Below are 20,914 nucleotides of genomic sequence, written 5' to 3' on the forward strand. Positions count from 1 at the left end.
TCAGCTCTACTTTTGTTAGAGACTGAGCAGCACACAGCTTGAGGTTCTTGTTCCCAACAAAGATGTGGAATGCGGGTGTTGCACGTGTCTGAGAAATAGATCTTGATGTATAAATCACAGCACATCTGTATAGTGGGACACTGTGCAGCCACCAACAGGAATAAGGAGATGATATGTGCTGTTAGGAAGAGTTGCATAAGATACATTATTAGGTGAGAAAGGCAAGCTGCACCATAGTAGGTAGTGTGGTATTGTATGATTCCGTTCCTATTAAAAATTAAATAATCAGGGGCTCCTGGGTGGCTCAGTTGGTTAAGTGTCCAACTTCGGCTCAGGTCATGATCTCACGGTTCATGGGTTCAAGCCCCGCGGCGGGCTCTGTGCTGACAGCTCGGAGCCTGGAGCCTGCTTGGGATTCTGTGTCTCCCTCTCTCTCTGCTCCTCCTCAGCTCTCTCTCTCTCTCTCAAAAATAAATAAATATTAAAAAAATTAAATAATCACATAATATATGGACATAGAAAATTTCTGGAAGGATACATAAGAAATTGGTGACAGTATGTCACCTGGGGGGAGAGGGAATTTTATAGTTTAGCTAAACCCTGCTTACTACAGTTATGTATTACTTTTGGATGTAAAAAATAATTTAAAAAAAAGCGAATCAAGAAACAATGCAGTTTTGTTAGGAGGAATGAAGCAGATCAGTTTTACGGAAAAAGTAAGATAGGAAGGAAAAGTCTGGATAAATATAGATCAAATGTCTAAGAGGGGCTGCCTTTGGAAGGTAAGATTACAGCAGACTTTCACTTTCAGGTTAATCATTTTTGCAACATTTTTGTAATAAGTAGGTATTTCTTTTATAATGATAATTAAAAAAACCCAACATTTTAAGTCAATCTAGGGGACTGTCTGGTTGACTGCCTTTTATGAAAATTAAGAGGCCTAATCAAGACTTATCCAAATGAATGGCCACCCTACCTCTGTTGGGCAGTGGGCCAGAAAAGAATCTGCAAGCAAGACAAGCATTTTTCTTGAGGAAGCAGTTGGCTGTCTATTCTGGCACACAAATGAATGAATGATCTTGACATTAACATTCCGGCCTCACAGAGCACTCACTGATGCTTGCCTGGGAAGGTGGTTATAGCACAGTCCAGGGGCCGCTCTGCGTCTGAAAAAAGCACATTTAAAAATTGCTGTTGTTTCATGGTATGATAATATGTTTGAACTATTAATTTTTAACAGTTCTGGCTATGTCCTTCTCTTTGTCTCTCCCCACCCCACCTCTCCCTTTGAGCTATTCTGTTCTATGCTGGGGGCCTCAGGGAAGAGATGGGACAGCTGAAAGAAACAAAGGCTCATCCTGGCTTTTGGCTTTCAAAAGCTTAGGGAAAAGGACCCAGGGAAAGAAAAGATAACCATCAGAGAGAATATCTCACTCCCAGGATTAGAAAATGGGCAAGTGGGAGGGTCAGAGGTGGGTATGGCAAGAGGATTGGGGCCAGCTTGGAGGAGCAGAGGTGGTATCCACAGAACTCTAAGCTTCCTCTTGGGGAAGCTGAATCAGCAACCCTGGTCCACAGTCTCCATCTAAGGGCTGGGATGTGGATCAACAAAGGCCTGGAGCTCTGCAGGGCTTCAGGAAGGGGCTACCTCCGTCTACTGTCTCTGCACCTGCCTAGGTCTTTTATCTCATCGCCAAACATCTTTTCCAGCTCCTCAGTCTGGATGGCTGGACACCACTGCTTCTGGATTAGTTGGCCTTGATTTGACACCCAGAGCCAGACTGACTTCTTTCTCAGTACTCTGCCCCTTGTTTCTGGGGCCAACTGCAGTTGGCCCCACTTGGATCACGTGTCCATCCCTGTGTCTCCAGGAGCCTCTGCACCAATCTGCTGTTCTTGGGGGCTGAGGTCTCTACTGCAACCACATTTGAGGCCAATTTTCCACTGGTTTTCCTGGTTTCCTTACAGGTGTATCTCCTGAGAGCACTCCCCAGTAAACCTTCCACATGCAACTGTCCATGACCTCAGTATCTATTTCCAATCTAAGACACTCACCTTGCAGACTCTGGGTACCTACAGGATATCTGGAGTGAGCATCAAGGGCTGTGGTTGCTCACCTGTTAGGAAAGTGCTGCCTTTGAGAGCGATGGAGCTCCAGACACCATTCCCAACACTAGCCACTGTGAGGCTGAGGAAAGAGCACTGGAAAGAAGCTTGGGAAGCCCTGGGTTCTGCCACTGGTGAGCTGTGTGGCTGGGCAAGCCTGTTAACTCCTCTGGCTCAGAGTTTTCAAATGCAGATCAAGGAATTTCCTGCCCAACAAGGTTAGTTAAAAGTTCACAAAGATGGGGCACTTGGGTGGCTCAGTTGGTTAAGTGAAGGACTCTTGGTTTCAGCTCAGGTCACGATCTCACAGTTTGGTGAGTTCAAACCCCATGTCAGGCTCTGCATTGCAGGTGTGGAACCTGCTTGAGATTTTCTCTCTCCTCTCTCTGCCCCTCCTCTGCTTGTGCTGTCCCTGTTTCTCTCAAAATAAATAAACTAAAAAAAAAAAAAAAGTTCACAAAGAGGATCTAAGTAAATGGGCCTCCAGCAGTGTTTGGCACAACATAGAAATGTTATACATATGTAAAACAGTTTGGGTTTCAGAGCTTCCTGCCCCTCACCATCTATCCCACACCCTTTCTACCCTTTCATATCAGGCTTGGTGAGGCCATCAGCAGAAGGGCGACACGACCTGCCCACCTCCGCCAACCAGGAAAGTAGCTTTGTGAACTCATATTGCCTTCTTTGGCTCTCCACAGGGACTTTGTATATGCTGAATTCTAAGTCATATTAAGTCCTATTAAAAGATAAATCATATTATATCTTGTTTTCTGCTCAAAAGATTTCCCATCCCACTCAGTGCCTAACACTATGACCCCTATTATCTTTTCGACCCTTTTCTACTACTCATCTTCTCTCATTTTCTCCAGCCATATTGGTCTCCTAGCACTAGGCATACCCCTACCCCAGGGCCTTTGCACTTGCTGCTCTCTCTTTAGATATTCTTCCATCTGACTCATTCTCTCACATTTTCAGGTTATTACACAAAGGTGAATGAAACATCCCCATCCTCATTTAAAATAGCAGAAGTCCCTCATCACTGCCTATCCCTCTCCGCTTTAGCACTTGTTACCATCTGACATGCCATGTATTTCATTAATTCACTGCCTATCTTACTCTTTTGAAATATAGACTCCACAAGGACAGGGATTTTTGCCTGTTTTGTTCTCAGCTATATCCCACAATGGTACCTAGCATGAAATAGATTCTTGATATAGTTTTGTTAAATGAATGAGTGAACATGTTTGTATGCTTTACAGGCAGGTGAGACTAAACAGAGCAAGCCCACTACTGAAACCAATGACAGATTGATGTCAGTCATGGAAAAGGAGGGGCAAAAGGTCCCTAGCATGGCTAGAATCTCTGAAGTTCCCTGCCAGGCCAAAGAAGTACCTAGGCTCTCCCCTGCTATCCCAGCCAGGCAGCTCCTTGAGGGCAGGAGCTGTCCCTTAGCTAAGTGTCCAGCTCAGTCCCTGGCATGTGGCAGGTACTCAACTGATGTTTGCTGAATGTAGCAAGGCACCAAGGTGCCGGGAGCCAAGGGGAAGTGGCCTGCACCTTCGGGCACCTTCAGGGAAAAGACATCTTCAGATGCTGACATATTTATTTGCCTCTCACCTCAGCCCTTGGCATTGGCCAATGTTTCTCAGAGTGTGTTCTCTAGTGCTAATAGGCGTTAGGGGTGCTAATGGGTGTTAAGTGGAAAATGGGTTCTGTTGTTAAATAAATTTGGGACATGCTGGATTAAACAAAGTTAAATAGGTTTCCTGACTTTCTGAAGAGCCTTTAATATGCAGGTATAAATTATAAATCCAAGAGGGGCTTATGTTTTGAAAAGTTTTTCAAACTGACCTGATCATGGAACTCATTTTTCAAGGAGAGCAAGGATTGAACAGACGACTGTTTGGGAAACACTGGCATAACCTCACACCTATCAGAAATTGTGAAGATTTGGGAGGAAATCTAGTGCAATACTTTCTCTTCACAGAGGTGGCAAGAGAGGGGAAGACCAGAGAGGGAAAGGGATGGACTGTGGGCAACAGAATATGTCAGAGTTGGGGCTTGGGCTACAATCAAGCCATCTCTCCCCTCTAGGACACTTGCTACTTTCAGTTTTGACCTCTGGCCTTCTGAACTCTGACCTGTCAGAGTTGACCTGTCTGCTTTGCTCATTTGTACTCTCAGGTTCACAGAAACGTAGAACAGGAAAGCCCTCAGAGATGTGAAAGTCCCATTTCTGACCTCACCTCCTGTTTCTGGCCCCAGCTGCCTGCCATGACCCAACTCTGCGCTTCTAACCCACCCCTGGGAGCCTAAAGCTCCCCACCTCCACCTCCACCCCTGCCCCCTCTGCCCCTCCTAGCATAGGTGTTCCTGCCCCAAAGCTCTGTTTTTCAAACTGTGGTCCCAGGACCAGCAACATCAGTACCCCATGAGAAATGGCTAGATATGCAAATTCTCTGGCCCTACCTCAGACCTACTGAATAAGAAACTCGGCAGGGGGGTGGGGGCAGCAATCTGTGTTTTAACAAGCCCCCAGGTACTTGTGACTCATGCTAAAGTTTATGAACCACTGCTCTAAACCATGCTCACTCAGACCAGACCGCTGTAGGGAAAGGCCTGTCGTTGGCCTGCCTGGCCCCCAGAAAGCAGAGCACAACATCCAGAGCCCTCAGCAGGGATCCTGGAAAACTCTGGACACAAAATCTTTAGAGATTCTTATAGCTCAGCGGGTTCCAATCACTTGAACTTGGTGCCACCTAAACCCTGAAGTTAATTTACACTGCATCATTTCATTAGTGGTCTAATCGATACATACAATTTTATAAAACAGACCTGGGCTGGGCAGTTTTTCAGGCTTCTATTGTATCTATCAAATACCACCTCCCCCTCTGAAATAAACCACAGTAGGAGGAGATCTATGTGATACATGCTTTGGGGGATCTGGAAATGTCTGAGTCTTTCCTCAGTGCACTTAAGTTGAGGTGGGGTCTTTTCAGTGCATCAAAAGAAGTGCTCTAATTGAGTTGAATAGCTTGATTCTAGTACATTGTCTTCCAAAATCCTTCTATTTTTTGGATTTCTTATCCAGGGTGATGTGGGCAGGCTCATGGTGGCCTTATCATAGTTGCTGCACTGAATAATTCCCAAGAATTCCCTTGTGCAATGCATGGCTAAAAGTGATGGTCCTAGGACCCCCCTCCCCTCAGGAGAATAACACCCTCTTTCCCACCTGCCACCTACAGGTGGACAAGAAGGCCCTCAAATGTGCCCCTTGGAAGGTTGGCTGGGATAAGGTGGGTTGCTATCTGCCTGCCACTGAGAAATGCAGGCCTGCAAGGTCTCCCTGTTGCATTTCCTGTCACAGTCCTGGCTGCCACTGCTTCTGTGCTCCTCGGCAAGGGTGTAGATAATTCGGGCACCCACTCACTCACTCACTCACCCACTCAGCCCGGGCGGCGGTGTCAGCTGCTCTGGCAGCACTCCATCCATCCTCGTCATTCAGAGACCTCTGAAAGTATGCCTGTCAATATAATGCACGGCCTGTTGAGGGGAAGTGACATTTTGAATAGTGGACACTTTTCCAGGAGCATTCATCCTAGGTCAGCCTCATGATAAATAAATACATTTGGTGTCTGAAGTCAGCAGGCAGGATACAATGACCGAAACGCAGGCACAGATGCAGGTACCATGAGGCTGAGTTGACGGGGTGGAGGTAGGATGTGAGAGATGGGGGGAGAGGGAAGGCTCTGTGAGCAGATCTGGGGGAGAATTTATTCCCCCTCTTCCTGACACCTCTAGGGAAAATGGGAAGCAAATAATGCTGCGATTTCCATTTGTCCCTGAACCACAAGAGGGTCCTTTCTTTCTCTCACCCTTCTGCTCCTCACCTGTCCCTCCTCCCCGCAAAAAAAAAAAAAAAAAAAAAAAAAAAAACCCAGTCCCCATCTTAATTACCCCTAACAGTGCCCTAAACAAAGTATTTATAAGGCTTACTGCGTTTGTCTTCCCGTTCCTATTAATAAAGTCTGGGAATGTAGGGAAGAAATATGGGTGGGTGACAGGGTTTTTAATGGTGCCTCACCTTAAATGCATTTTAAAATATGTAAATCAATAAAAAAATTATTTGTAATAGCAGCCTAAGAGTGCTGGTTAGCCTGGCACGGAGTGAAATGCATGCTACAAGCCCTATTACCATACATCCTGGGAGCTGTAGTTAGGATTAATCTGTCAAAGGGGATGGTTTAGTGTTGATGAATATGACATGTGACCATTAACGATGTTGATTTTATCTCCCGAGATTAGCATGATTTACTTCGGATGGATAATAATGTCATTTGCTTGATGCAGTAGATCTGTTTACGAGCTGATTAAATTGTAAGGCCTTGCCTCATTTCATGCTATTTGGTTTACAGCTTCATTACCACAATCACAAAAGCTGGGGAAATGTCCCACATTCCATGTCACAATAAATCACTGCTTCACGTTGCTGGGATGGATTTTAGCAGTTCTGCCCAGCAAGGACCATTCTTGGGTCCCCACTAATCTGTGATCCAGAATACATTAGGGGGATCTTCAGGAACACTGGAATGAGAGGGGGCAGGAATCCTCTCGGATCTTTTAATTGAGATTAAGGAAGTCCTTGAGTAATTAGCTGTAACAAATTGCCTTATTATTTAGACAGTGAAGTCACTGTTTTTGTTGCAGGGATGATTACCATAAATACGCAGAAAAGTGACACTCTAGTAACCAGAGGGAAGCTTGGAAGCAAATTTCATTTTCACCCCTTTATCCTTTGCTCTGGGAGAGGGGCGATCTGAATGCAAGGTGTGTAGGAGGTCCTCAACCCCACCATGCTTCTTCGAAGTGGAGTTGGGAGGAGGTGGGCACCACACACCCACAACACAGCACTGGCCACCTTGGCACCTCTGGGTGGGTTGCGGCCAAAGCAGAAGGAAGAAAGGAGAATGCCGGCCCCTGGGTCAGAAAAGTGTGTAAACCACAGACCTGTTCTCTCCATACCAACTCCATGCCAGACTGAACTGGCCGTAGGATCCTCTGTGCCTAGGAAAGAGAGAGGAGGCACATGAGATGGAAAAGACAGGGTTGTTTCCTGCTAAAAAGCTGGGGAGGCAGCACACATGGGCCTGAAATGATTGTCTACATTTCTAATAACCCAAGAGATTCTGAGTTCTTAACTACTGCCGGGTCCTGTTCTCACCACCAACACAATTCTGTGGTTGAGGTTGGCATTATTATTCTTATCCTATGTTATAGATGAGGAAACCAAGGCTTGGGGAGGTTTAGTGATGTGCCCAAGGTCACACAGCCAGCTGGTGACAGGGCTAGAATTTGAACCCAGGCAAGGGAGCCCAGACCTTGGCACAGTACCTATACACTGAGCTTGCCATTTGGCTCAGGGTGAGGGCATTTCGGCAAAGAGGTAAGAAAGGAGAATTTTTAGGCCTTTGGTCTCTTAGTCCTGAATTGAAGCCTGTGACTGTGAATAGGTGTTTCCTGCAAATAATTTAGGATGAATAGTAATCAGGAGCACTGAGGCCAGGTCTCAAATGGGTACTTTAGTAAGATTTTGTGATGAGCACAATCAAAGAACATATAAGACGGTATACACTTCCTCAAGAGCAGGGTTTGAAAACAGAAAGCAGTAATTTCAAAGAGCAAAGGTAACCTCTCTCTGCTTCTCAGCTCAGCACCTCCCTAGGACAGTAAAGAATACAGGGGAGAAATTGTGGCCCTCTGAAAGTTCTGTACAAGAGGTAACTCCAGAATTCCAAAGCTCCATGCAATTTCACTTCTGAACTGGATACGTGGCCCTCAAGTATCTGCATCCCTTAACCAGACTCATTAATGTGTCCTCATAGCAGAGGTCACTAGTGGCCCTCCAGTCTCCATTCCTGTTTTTCCTGTACTGGAACCCTGATTTGTAACTGATTTTAATAAAATAAAGACTACATTTCCCAGCATCACTTGATGCTTGTGAGCCATATGACTAATATAGCAGCCATTTATTGAGCCTCTACTCTGAGCCAGGCCTTGTGCTAAGTGTTGGTTGGGATAAAGATATGTAGGAGGCAAACCCTGTCCTTAGCCAGCCGAGCTGCTATTCTGTCCTTCAATCGCTGATAAAGCAACCTGTCAGGTGTTAATTGATGTATCAGTCAATCAGCATGCTGGCTATTTGATCAATGGCCAGACCCTTGCCTTGCAGGCATAGGTCCTAGTACTGAACTCTCAGGGTGCACAGATGACGATACTTTGGCCACAGTCTCAGGATGTATAGAATTTAATGTCAGGCATAGGGATAAACCCCCAAGAAATAGACATACCCTTATCTTACACTATACACAAAAATTAAAGACTTAAGCATAAAGTCTGACACCGTAAAACTCCTAGGAGAAAAGGTAAGGAAAAATCTCCTTGACATTAGTATTGGCAATGATTTTTGGGGATTTGACACCAAAAGCAATAAAAGGGAAGAAATGCAAAAATAGACAAGTAAGATTACATAAACTAGAAATTTCTGTACAGCAAAGGAAACAATCAGTAAAATGAAAAGGCAACTTAAAGAATGGGAGAAAATATTTGTAAACCATATGTCTGATAAGAGGTTAGTATGCAAAATATGTAAGGAAATCATACCACTAAGTAGCAGAAAAACAAATAACCCATTTAAAAATGGGAAGGGGACCTGAATAGACATTTTTCCAGAGAAGACTTTACAGATGGCCAACAGGTACATGAAAAGTGCTCCACATCACTCATGATGAGGGAAATGCAAATCAAAACCACAGTGAAATATCACCTCCCACCTGTTAGAATGGCTAGTATCAAAAAGAGAAGAGAACAAGTATTGGTGAGGCCGTGGAGAAAAAAAGAACCCTTGTGCACTCTTGCTGGCAATGGAAATTGGTAGTCATTAGGGAAGACAACGTGGAGTTTCCTCAAAAAATTACAAATAGAACCACCATATGATCCAGCAATCTTACGTCTGGGTTGAAGGAAATGAAATCAGTATCTCTAAAAGATGTCTATACACCCAGCTGCATTGCAGCATTACTCACAGTAGCCAAGATGTGGAATCAATTTACATGGATCCATGTGTCCATGGATGGATGAAGGGATAAAGAAACACACACACACACATACACACACACACACACACACACACACACACACACACAGAGGAATAACATTCAGCCATAAAAAAGAAGGAAATCCTGTCATCTCACCATTTGCAACAATATGGACAAACCTGGAGGCCATTATGGTAAGTGAAATAAGTCAGAGAGAGGAACAAATATTACATTATATGACATATATAATGCACTTAAAATAGTCACACTCATAGAAGCAAAGAGTAGAATGATGGTTATGGTGGTTGCCTGGGGCTGGGGTTGTGGGGCAATGGGGGAGATGTTGGTGTCAAAAGGTATAAGGTTATAAAATGAGTAAGGTCTGGGAATCTAATGTACAGCATGGTGATTGTGGTTAATAATACTGTATTGTATACTTGCAGTTTGCCATAAGAGTATATCTTTGATGTTTTCAACACACACACACACACACACACACACACACACACACACACATACACACACACGATAACCATGTGAGGTGAAGGATGTGTTAATTAGCCTGATTATGGTAACCATTTCACAATGTATCCCAATAATGCTCTGGCTGTGCAGCCATATCCACCCCCTACCAAAGACCACTCCCTACTGCTTTTTTGGGGGCTCCTGGCACTGGAGCCATGCCCCCTCTGAGGTATCTTGTCTTCCAGGATATTGTGTGTCTGACCATCTCCCCATCCCTGGTCTCCTGTGTCTGCCTCTTGGTCACAGAGGCTTCCTCTGTGATCCTCATCTCTCTGTCTCTCCAAGTTCGACACTTGTTCCCTGTGCAGGGAAGTCATATGGCATCACTTCTGCTCTAATTCAGGGGAAGTGAATATATAAATGAGCCTGAGCCTGGGTGGCTCAGTTGGTTCAGTGTCTGACCTTGGCTCAGGTCATGATTTCGCAGTTCGTGGGTTCAAGCCCCACCTCTGGCTCCATGCTGACAGCATAGAGCCTGCTTTGGATTCTCTGACTCCCTCTCTCTCTGCCCCTTCCCTGCTCTCTCGAAAGTAAATAAAAACATTTAAAGAATAAAAATAAATAAAAGGGAACACAGAAACTTTTCTGTCCCCTATGTTTGGAGACTCCATCTTTGTTTCAGCTTCTCTGCCACACTGACCTCGTGGCCCTCTGGGGATGGAGACAGAGAAGGGATGCTGCCTGGAAATGTCCTTTGTGGGGTGGACTGTGAGTCCAAGCCCAGGGCTCAGCCTGAGAGGGTCAGAGAGGCAACCATCCTGAGGGGCCCAAAGCCTGGTCAAAGCTTTGAGCTAGGGGCTAGGAACCCAGATAGAGGATTGTATTCTGTATGGTTTGGGGCATTCTCCAGGGAAGGTAAAAGGGATTCTGGCCTGTATCGGTTACCTATTGTTATAAAGAAAAGGACTCCAAAATTTAGTGGCTTAAAACAATAATGATATTTATTTTGTTCATGTATCGGCAATTTGGGCAAGGCTGCGTGGGGAGGGCTTGCCTCTACTCCACTCATGGTCGGCTGGGACAGCCCAAAAGCTGGCGGCCTGAATCTTTGGAGTCTTGTCACTCCATGCTGCAGTTGGTGCTACCTTTGGCTGTGACTTCAGCTGGGGCTGTCACTGGAACACCTGAGCATGCCTGTCTGTGTGACTGCGTGGCTTCCTCAGAGCATGGGGTTTCAAGGGTGAGCATTCCTAGGGGAGGCAGTGTTGCCCATCCCGATAGCCTTGGAAGTCATATGGCATCACTTCTGCTCTGATCACAGGCCTGCCCAGATTCAAGGGGAAGGCACGTGAACCCCACCTGCTGATGGAAAAGTGCCAACTTCATAATATAAGAGGAGTCCATGGGATGGGATATATTGATGCAACTAACTTTGGAAAATATTAGAGACAAAATGACTGTTCCTCATAAGCCTTCCTCAAGAGTTTCCACCCTTAGTCCAATTTTGTTCTTTGATTTTCTCTCCATGGGTACATATCCCTCACCCCCCAAGTTTTGACTCTCTTTTCTGTGCTTCCAACTCACAGATTTACATCTCCAGCCCTGATCTGCTGCAAGCATCGGAAACTCAACCTGTACAAAATCCACACTGTGTATTTCTCTGCAAAAGCCTACTGTCCCTCAGAATTCCTCCCAGGTGCCCAGATGTGGCAGACTCTTGGTTATCCTTCTGTGGCCACTGGAGCAGAAACTACATGTTACAGCCTCCCTTGGAGCTGCATGTGGCCAGGTCACTATGAGTGACTTCTTCCTTACTTATTCAGAAGGACATCACTTGCCCTGGACTTCGTCCCTTTCCCCTTTTCCATGGATGGGAGTAGTGCCCATATTTGATCACCCTGATGAGCACAATACCCTAGGGGATGAAGGAACACCAAGATGGAAGGAACTCGGGTCCCTAAATGACATCACACAGCAGAGCAGTCTCAGCAGCATAGACAACAGAGACCTGAGAGAAACTTCTGTCGGATTGAAGTCACTGTATTTGGGGGTTTCTTGGCTCCAGCAGTGTAGCTAAGGACCATAGGCTGAGGACCTCAGGGCTATATCTGCCTTCCCTCTCTCCTTCCTAGTCCCTGCCCATCACTGAGTCCAGTCCATTCTACTTCCTCACTATCCCCTGAAACTGCTCTTGCTTTGCCTGTCTTGTAGCCTCTCCTCTGCTTCCAGCTGTCACCTTCTCCTGTCTCAACCATCTGACCTCTGAATGGTCCCTTCATCTCCAGTCGCTCACTGTTCCATGCCATAATGGTGTACCTCTGCTCTAAGACCTTTGATGGCTCCCCACTGTTTATCAAAGAGCAAGATACCATCTATTCCCACCATATTCTCACCCACACTCATGGGCTGTCCCCCCCGCCCCTCGCCGTGCCTTTGATCCTGCTGGTCCCTCCTCCTTATTTCCAAATTCCTCATTTTTTTCACCTACCGAATGCCTATGTATTACCCACGTCCAGATGAAGTGTTCCCTCCTCCCAGTGATTTCCACATCCTCTTATGGGAATTAATCCAGTGCCTCCACTATGATAGGCTTTCTCAGAGCCCACCTTAATGCAACAGTTGTTTCCATGACCTGCTAGACTAGATAGTATGTGGTTTAAAGGCAGACACCATTTCCTGGTCATCTTTCCACTGCCTTCATGCCAAAGAGAATGCCCTGTATACAGCAAGAGCTCATTATATGCTTGCCAGTGAAAACACTCACTTTCCCTGTCTGGAGCATCACAACTCTGACTGGGCAGTGGTCTTGCCATAAGTGAGCAAGGTTGTCTTCCCTCTTGCCTGGGGGACCTCTCCAGGGAACACTAAGGAGAGGGGCATGAGGGGCTGCCCTTCTCACATTTCCCTGGGAACTGGGGAAGGAGCAGCTCTGAGAGTGGTACCTGGGAATTGAAGTACATAGGTTTTATAGGCATGGGCTCTGGAGTGAAACAGCTTTGGCCTTGAATTTCAGCCCACCACTTATTAGCTGTGTGACTTCAGGTATGATACCAACTTCTCTGAATCTCAGTTTTTCTTTTATAACATAAGATTAATATAGTACTTATCTCCTAGAGACCTTGTGGGGATTAAGAAAGATTTATATAAAGATATATAAAGCTCTTGGCATAAGGAAAGTGCTTACTAAAGGATAATCATCATCATCGTCGCCATCATCATCATCATTCAGTATCTTTCCTATGGCCTGAGACTCTGCCTGGTGAGAGAGCACCAAGGCACCTGCCGCTCTAGGCCTGGCCCACTGGAATCCTTGCTGTCAGAATGGGTTTCCCTATGGACAAAAGTTAGAGAATATGCATTGTCAGGACTAGCTGGGCCCCAGCTGGGCAGTTTGCTGGGTGCTCCAAGAAGGTGGAGGAGAGGGAGCAGTGCAGAAGTCTGGTGGGGCTGGAGGGAGGGCCCAGCTCCCTGGTGGCTCACCCCTAAGAGACAGGGTCAAATGAGATTTGGCCGGCTGGCATCAATAGCCAGGGATGCAAAGTTGGGAGTTTAGAACTAAGCAGGCTGTAGAGGCTGCCAGGGGACCCAAGGCTCCCCATATCAGGTGGGCTGGCAGCATCATCCCACAGTGGTCATTCTACTTTGGTGTAGAAAAGGACCCACGCTCCCAGATAACCAGGCTTTGGTGCTAGCAGATAGAAGGTACCAAGGGCCATTGAAAGATGGCCTGCATACAGTGGGGTCAGAAAGGGAGGCTATCCTCTCCCTAACTACCACACACACTATCCACATCCTCCTCACTGGCAGGGAGGAAGCTCCCTGCTTCCCACTGATTCAGGGCCTGAGCGGCTGGATCTATCAGTTGCAGCCATCTAAGTGAGACGGGCATAGGTGGATCCAGTGGTGTGCTGGTGAATGTTTGACCAACAGCTCTCTGGGAGAAGAAGTCTTCATTTGTAGTGTTTGCCAGTTACTTTTGTGTAAATAGTCCCACCATGGCTGATTTCAAGCAATCAACACAACACCCCAGAATGAGGAGCTGGGAAGAGATGTGCACAGTTGGTTCTTGTGAGCCAGTATGAACTGATTCCAGCACACCACTCGGTGGGGCCTGACACTGTATTGGGGGAGAAAGCAGATGTGCATGGCTTCGGTAAAGGTAAAGAGAGGGTAAAGGTCACCATGCAGTGGTAAAAAGCACAAAAATAACGGCTCTGGAGTCTAACAGCCTATAACAGAATCCCAGTTCTGCCACTTGCTGGCTGTGTGATCTTGGTCAAGTCACTTTACCACTCTGTGCCTCAGTTTCCTCATCTATAAGGTGGGGGCTAATTATAATGCCAACTTCATAGAATTCTTCTGAAGGTTGCACCCTGGCCTGTGGTAGATTGACATAAATGTTATTTATTACAGTTAATCACGCAGGGTAGTTGGAATGTTGCCTCGGTCAGAATAGTTTAGAACAGAAAACCCAGAATTCCTCAGGGCATTTCCCAAAGGCATGGTCTTTTTATATTTAATCTTGAATTTCCTTCAAGACTGAGGATTTTAAATCCACAGGTCCACGAACAACCTGAAATTATTTTTTCCAATGTTGAGTATGTGTACTTATTTCTATAAAGAGGGACTGTAGCTTTTATCGGATTCTCAAAAAAAGGCTGTGGTTTCTGCATCCTTCCCTCAACCCACAAAAGGCTTAAGAAGTAGTAATGTGGAGGGTGTAGAATTCCCACACCACAGGAACTGCCTCTGGAGGATGTTGGGGAGAGGGGATGTCTGCAGAGTGTGTGGAGGAAAAATGGCAGAGTCACAGAAAGACCCATAAAGACGTTAGCAAGGACTCTGAAGTATCTTTCCTTTATTGAGACCTAGGGCTGAGGAAGCTTCCAGAAACAGGGCAATGGAAAAGCTCACACTTACGCATCCCGTTCCTGATTTCCCCTTACCCCTGCAGTTCCAAGAGTGTCCTCTTCCCTTCTCCAGTCTACCCTCCCTGCCCAAGCCCTGCTGGACCCAACATAGCTTCTTGCCCTGAGAGTCACCGCTTTGCAGGAGGTATGATTCAAACTCCCTTGAGTGTTGCTATGATTCCTTGATACCATTTGTGTTCCTCTTGGTTGTGTTTTGGTTCTTTTAGGTTTCTGGAGTTACACTATAATTATTTAAGGTAAGGCTAGCTAGCGCAAAGTTGATTTAGCATTGGTCTGCTTCTGTTTTGAGTTGGAGGCTGTATTCAGTTTTTTATTAACAACATGGAAGGGAGTGGCGGGTAAGTTTACAATGCTTCTCACTTTCCAGACATTTGTTTTTTGTTTTAGTTCATTTTTTAAAAAAATTTATTTAATTTAAAAGACCATCCCTATCACTTCCTGGCTTGTTGTGTGTGGAGTTCAGGACCAAAGTTAGAGAGGACTCTAACCTAAGTTTTTTAGAGGGAGAAAATTACTCTTGACAAATTTTACCCTAAATCACTGTAGTATACTACTCTAGGCACCTAAAATGAACAAAACCCACCAAACTTACACTGCAACTTTTGAGGGCTTATGACATACCACCCCTGCCCATTGTATCAACAAGAATCTGTGGTTTAGAGGTAGAAGTTTCCACCCAGTGACTTCCTGAAAAGCCACCAACAACAGAGCTCTCTTCTGACCCTGGTTCTAGGTGAGCCCATCTGTGGATTGCAGGGGGGTCTGCTAATGTTCTATCCCAGCTCCCACCCCTCCAGCTCCCCTAAGTAACAGAACCCAGAATTTATTTGAGGCAGCAGTATGCTCAGCTAAACATTACATTTCCCAGCCTCCCCTGCAACTAAGCCTGCCATGTGACTAAGTTCTACTCAATGAGGTATAAGCTCAAGAGTTGTGTGTGGATTCCAGAAAGACTCATTAAAATGGAGGGACCCTTTTACCTTTCTTTTCACTCCTCCTTTGTGTTGCTTGGAATAAGATAATGGGGGCTGTGCTCAAGCAGCCATCTTGGACTCTGAGATGCTGTGAGGATGAAAGCTTCCGGATTGGGGGAAGCCGAAGACAGAAGGATCTGGGTCCCTGATGACCGAGGGCCATTTTTAGCCTGGACTGCCCACCTCCAGGCTGAGAGAAGAGAACATTTATCTTCTTCGTGCCACTATTTAAGGGTCTTTGTTATTGTGAGCAAGTACAATGTCTAGCTGATGCATAGAAGCTTGCTCAGCCCTGAGTTTTGTGCCATGGACAAAGACAGTCACAGTTTCTCTAAGGCCACTGCTATTCCTCCTCCTACTCTTTTTGAAAGAATCACCTTGTCCAAGATGGCCCAATTCTTTTGCATCTTGCCTCCCTTCTGTCTTTCATTTTTTGGCTTCCTCTGTCTTCCCCTCTCTCCCTACCACTCTTCTTTCCTTCCCTTTCCCTCCTTCTATCTAACATTTATTGAACATTTACTATGTTCTACATAGCATGCTACTTGCCAAAAGTAGAAATAGGTATAGGAGACAGTCCATCCTCCCCAGTGCCTCAGAGTCCAGGTTGTCAGGAAAATGTAAAGGGATATGATGATGGGATGGATAGGTGCTACAGAAGCAAAGAGAAGGACACTGAGTCCAATGGGAAGGGCCTGTGGGCTTCTGTTTAAAAGCAGGAGTTAAAGAATTTAAAGCAGGAGTTCTGAGTTACTGGTAATTAGGAAAAGAATGCAGAGGACAAAGATTCCAGGCACAGGGACCAGGACAGTATAGTGCAGTGATTAAGGACTTGAGTTCTGGAGAACAGACGTGTTACTTGTCTCTAGCCCTCAGCTCCTCTACCTTAAACTGAGGCTAGCAACGGTAATAGGATTAGATGAGTACCTGGAAAGTAAGTGCACACACAACATGCTATTTATGAACATTATTATGTTGGTAAATGTGCTGCTCACCTGAAGTGTGCGTAGCCTGTTATCAGTTTTGGAGGCAGGTGTCACAGAGGCCATAAGTGACTTGTCCATGGTCACACAACTGTGAAGAGTCAACGCTCAAACCCAAGTATCCTCACCCCTTGTCCCATGGCTTTTACACTTTCACCTTCTGCCTTTGCAGCAAGTGTGGAGGGAAAGCAACTCGAGGGAAAGATCAGTGTGTGGTGGTGGGGGAAAACCTGGAGGGCTTCCAGGAAGAGATGAGTCTTGAGGAAAGGGGAGTTTGGAGGGCATTTCAGGGAAGGAGTGTATGATGAGCACAATGGACCAAGGTGTTGGGGACTAACTGGCTGGCAGAGGGTCTGAAATGTGAGGACTGGAGAGACACAAATTGGGACAGGCAAAGAGGGGCCAGATTAGAAGATGAACCCTGATTACAGGCACTCTGATGGCCAGGTGATGGAGTTGAGAATTTGAGCTGGTGGACCACAGAGAGCCACAGTTAATTCTTGAGCAGGAGGGCTGGTTGTAATAAAAGGAAACTTTGGGAAGGAAAGAAGGAAAGCAATCTGTCGTTACTAAGAGTCAGTATGGGCCAGAGAGTAGGTTAGGCATTTTCACATTATTTTATTTGCACCTCACAACAATCCCATTGGGTTAGTATTAATGTCCCCATTTTATGGATGAGAAAACTGAGGCTCAGAGAAACCGAGTCATAGAGTTGAGCCAGTGATAGAGCTAAAAGTTCGATTTCTATCAACCTGACCCCAAACTTGTGTTCTTTCCACTGCACCATGTGGTTCTAAGTTGTTCTCACTCTCAGAATGCCCCTTGTGCTGTGGGGGAGGTGTGGCTGCCTCACCAGGGGTTTAAGAGTCTTTTTTCAGGCCAGATACCTCCAGGACAAACCTGGGGTCACACTGGGCAAGAAGAGCTCAGTATCTCTGACACTTTGAGGAATTCCCAGCACAGGGTAGGGTGAAGTACTTGGGCTCCAGGTTTCATAGAAATGAGTTTAAATCCTAGCTCTGCTTCATACTAACTGAACTTGAGCAGTGTCCTTAAATCGCATTGAGCCTCAGCTGAGGCAGGGCAGGAGGATGAGCCCTAGATTAGGAATCAGTCTTGGCATAGGTTCAAACCCCAGTTGAAGTGACAAATACCTGAGGAGGTGAAATGACGTGTGCATTCACTTCAGAATAATGGGGATGGTGGGGGGAGGTGAGTTGGAGGAGGTAGAGGGGAAACAAGATTGGCCATGAGTTGATAACTGTTGAAGCTGGGTGATGGGTTTACGGGGTCTATTATACCATTCTCTACCTCTGTGTATGTTTGCAAATCTATAATAAAAAGTAAAATAATAATATATTAATATATATATAATAATAATAATAATAATAATAGTAATAAAACACAAACAACAGTTATGTCCACCACACTGTCTCCCACTGAATCAGAATCTCTGGTTCCCAGCGAATGTTATGCTTTAACATCTCAAATGAGAACAGCCAGGGTGAGAATCTCTGCATAGACTGTATGACTCACTAGCTATGTGACTTCAAGCTAATATCCTTCACCTGTCGAGCCTCAGTTTCCTCATCTCTAAAAGGGGGGCAAAAATTTTAACCTCATGGAGTTGTTATAAAGTTTAAATGAGATAATATAGGATAACATGGGCTGGACATAGTCTATAACAGAGTGGGCAGATCAGCCTGAGCTTTGTAGTCACGCGGAACACAGCCAGGCCTCTAGCCTTAGTGGGTGAGGAACCCTAAGCCAATACGTGCAGAAGATGATGCCAGATGGTCTCCTAGAGATGAGCCTCACCTTCTGGGCAGCTTTCACAGTTTCCAAAGCACAGAGAGTTCATCAACTAGCGGGGTTTTTTCATCTGCCTTTCCTTACTGCTTACAGACCACCCTGCACAAAGACACCGGGATCACTGTGACACCAGCAGAAGTACAGATGGGGTCAGTGTTTGGATGGAGGGAGTCTTGGGCTTTCTCTGCAGGTCTTGCCACTGACTTCCAGGACTTAACCCTCAGTTTCTCCATCTCTGTCAGGGCAGAGTAAAGAGGTGGACAGCCTGTGGCAAGGGGTAGGCCTTAGGGGACCACTTTGGTTTGACAGACAAGGTGACCTGTTGGAGCGTGGAGGGTGGTAATGGGAGCTTGTGGTTGGGGAGGGGCCCATGACATCTGCGTCAACTCCTCTGGGATAGAGAAAGAGAGCAAGACGAACACAGTAGAAGCTAGAGCAGGTGGAGAGGCGCAGAGGACATGGTTCACAGCAGGAGAGGAGCGAGGAGCTACAGAGAGGGGACTCCCGGACACCGCTCCGCCCTGCGATGGTGGAGGCTCAGGGTGGCAGGATGACCACCCAGCCCGCGGTCTGCGCACCGGCCTGGGTTCCTTTTCTCCTTCCCGCTCTGGTGGGCTCCGCAGCGCCGCCTGGCGGACACGCCGCTCTTTGCTCAGGCTTCAGCAGCAGCCGGCCGTAGCTCTGGGGATCCCGCGGCAGATCCGGAGAAAGCTGGAGAGACGTGGAGCGCGCTGTAGGGATGGGCAATTTGTTCCCCGAGGGGGACTCGCACCCGGGCCTGGACCCGTAGCACAGAATGGCACCCTCTCTTCACGAACTCTGCGCCCGACTGACTCAGTTCCATACAACACGTCGGGGAACCGTTTCTCCCTCCAACCCCCAGTCCCCCAGCCTTTTGCTGTCTCTGAGCAGCTTCTTCGGGAAGGAGGTCTCATTAAATTTTCAAGGCGTTTTTGGTTTTGATTTTTGTTAATAAAATACCAGGAGTGGGCGTGAAGGCACGAACTTGTCCAATTCGTCTCCCTGTAGGTCCCAGACCTGAAATTCCAGGGCGGGGTAATTTCTAGGTCCTTCCCCGCCCAAGCGGGTCCTGGCGGGCGAGGGTGGCGCAAGGACCTCTGCCCGAAGCCGCGAGGCTAAGGAGGGAGAAGCGAGGAGCTCGGAGTGGTCAGGGCCGTGTGGCTGGCGCTGGTGAGAGGGTGAGCAGGGGCCTGGCTTTCACGTCCCAAGCCGCCGGCCCTGGAGCCGTCCCGACTCGGACCTCACCACCTCCTGGAACGTCCGCCCCTCCCACTTGCGGGGGTGGCAAGTGGCCGGGGTCTCTCCCAGAGCCTGGGGATGACAAGCCCCCGCATTGGCCGGGGTTCTCGAGGAGCCAGGCCCAGCCAGGCCCAGCCCAGCCTCTCTAAGCCGCCACAGAGGGGGAGCGGTGCTGCGGCGACCCAGGACACAGCCCGCTGGGGTCTTCCGCCGGCGCCAGCTCCGGTCCCCGGAGTCTGGGAGTGCGGGCATGAGGGTTGGAGGCGACGGAGCCTGAGTCCCCACAAAGTTCTCTCCCGGCGGAGGCCTGCGAGCTCACGCGGCGTCTCGTAGGTCGCCGGGGCTGCTTTGCGCGCTACCCGGGAAAAGGCCCCGAAGCCGTGAAGCTGACGCTGGGAGGAGGGTGGAAAATCTCAAAGTCACCAGCCCCCGAGTTAATGGCGGCGGGGACGGCGCGGTTGACCGACCGAGGCCCGAGGCCGAGGGCGGCCTCTGCTCGGCGGTGACCCTCGGGAGGCAGCAGGGGGAGCTTGACGCCGAGGGAGGCCGGCGGCTCGGAGAACCCAGGACTGCCTGACCCCAGGGAGAGGGGAGTTCCGGGTGCGTGCTCAGCGCCGCGACTCCGTAGTCCCGGGATCCCAGGAAAGTCGCGCACTGAGTCCAGAGCTCCCGCCGACCCGGGAGGGCGAGCACCCAAACAGCCAGAAGACCACAGAGCTCACGCCCGGGGCAGGGGCACGAGTGTCTGTGTTGGGGGGGAAGGTAGGGGGGGTGACTGAGTCTTCCCCCCCCCCCCCCCCCGCCGCCTCCCTCCCAAAAAAGATTAGGGCTCTTCTCTGCGTGGTTCTATCAGAGCTTCGTGCAGCTCAGTCCCACCACTCAAGTTGGGGACAAGGGAGCGGTGCGCACTGCGGGGATGCCCGCGCGGACGGAGAGTCCCGCCGCGCCTTTTCCGATCGGACCTCGAAGCCGAGGACAGCGCTCAGCGCCCACCTGGTCTCCCTGGCGAGACAGGGAACAGGCTCCGTGACCCTCGTGGGGCCGAATTTGAAGGGGCTTCCGGGTCGTATGCCCCGGCGCGCTCTCCTGCGGCACAGATCGGGGTAGAGCTCGGGCTGCAGAGAAATCTGGACGCGGAAAAGCAGCCGCGGCGGCGGCCGGCCGCGGGCCCGGACCCTGGGCGTGGGGTGTTGAGGGCTGGGCTCCGGCAGCCAGAAGGAGAAAAGGAGAGCGAACTCACTTTCAACCGAGGGGCTAGAAGGTTCCGGCGCGCTCCCCCCAGGCCTGGGAAA

At 48.0% G+C, this 20,914-nt stretch overlaps 1 long non-coding RNA gene across 1 annotated transcript in view; it reads left to right on the top strand.

The window, feature by feature from the left end:
- LOC123577428 overlaps positions 1-11,357 on the top strand; it is a 108,082-nt gene extending 96,725 nt beyond the window's left edge. The window contains exon 5 of the long non-coding RNA XR_006701837.1: positions 11,252-11,357. This is a non-coding gene — a long non-coding RNA (uncharacterized LOC123577428). The remainder of the gene's footprint in view (positions 1-11,251) is intronic.
- The last annotated feature ends 9,557 nt before the right edge of the window (positions 11,358-20,914 follow it).

Source organism: Leopardus geoffroyi, chromosome D2 (genome assembly GCF_018350155.1).
Source record: "Leopardus geoffroyi isolate Oge1 chromosome D2, O.geoffroyi_Oge1_pat1.0, whole genome shotgun sequence".
Taxonomy (NCBI): Eukaryota; Metazoa; Chordata; class Mammalia; order Carnivora; family Felidae; genus Leopardus; species Leopardus geoffroyi.